The following is an 806-nucleotide window of genomic DNA, read 5'->3' on the forward strand; positions in this document are numbered from 1 at the left end:
CTTCATAGACAGCGCTTGGAGCTGCGCTGCAATAGCTGTAGCTGCATCAACTTCCAGAATATCTGCTACCTTCCCAGGCATCATCCTTTGAGTTGGGTTTTGATACTCGTTTGCAGCCATAGTTTCAATGAGATTATAGGCCTCATTATAGCTTTTGTCCCATAAGGTGCCTCCAGAAGCTGCATCGAGCATGGGCCTAGATTGGGCCCCCAAACTATTAAGAAACCAGTGATCACCATCCAGTCAGACATACCATGATGTGGACACTTTCTCAATATCTCCTTGTAGCGCTCCCAAGCTTCACACATAGATTCTCCTTGTTGCTACGCAAACTGAGTAAGAGCACTCCTCATAGCTGTAGTCTTGGCCATTGGATAGAACTTCACCAGAAACTTTTGCGCAAGATCTTCCCAAGTAGTGATGGACCCAGTTGGTAAAGAATATAACCAGTTCTTAGCTTTGTCCCTCAGAGAGAATGGGAAAAGTCTCAGCTTGATAGCCTCATCAGTAACACCATTATATTTGAAAGTACTACAGATCTCGAAAAAATTCCTGATATGCATGTTGGGATCTTCAGCGCAACACCTCCGAAAGAAACAGAATTCTACACCATCTAAATAGTGCCCGACTTGATTTCAAAAGTATTGGCTGAATAGCCGGATGAATGATGCTTGACTGAATGTCATCAATTTTAGGCCGAGAAAAGTCCATAAGAGCTGGATCAGCTTGAACTATATGATCCCCCATTATTTAAGGTTCTTTCTTTTCACTCTCTTTATCTGAATCTTCAAAAACTATCTTCTCCG

At 42.7% G+C, this 806-nt stretch overlaps 1 non-coding gene across 1 annotated transcript; it reads left to right on the forward strand.

The window, feature by feature from the left end:
* The first annotated feature begins 249 nt into the window (after positions 1-249).
* LOC141709346 (small nucleolar RNA R71) lies at positions 250-356 on the forward strand. Its single transcript, XR_012569929.1, has one exon. It is a non-coding gene; the product is annotated as a small nucleolar RNA R71 (small nucleolar RNA).
* The last annotated feature ends 450 nt before the right edge of the window (positions 357-806 follow it).

This window comes from Apium graveolens, chromosome 2 (assembly GCF_009905375.1).
Source record: "Apium graveolens cultivar Ventura chromosome 2, ASM990537v1, whole genome shotgun sequence".
NCBI classification, from domain to species: Eukaryota; Viridiplantae; Streptophyta; class Magnoliopsida; order Apiales; family Apiaceae; genus Apium; species Apium graveolens.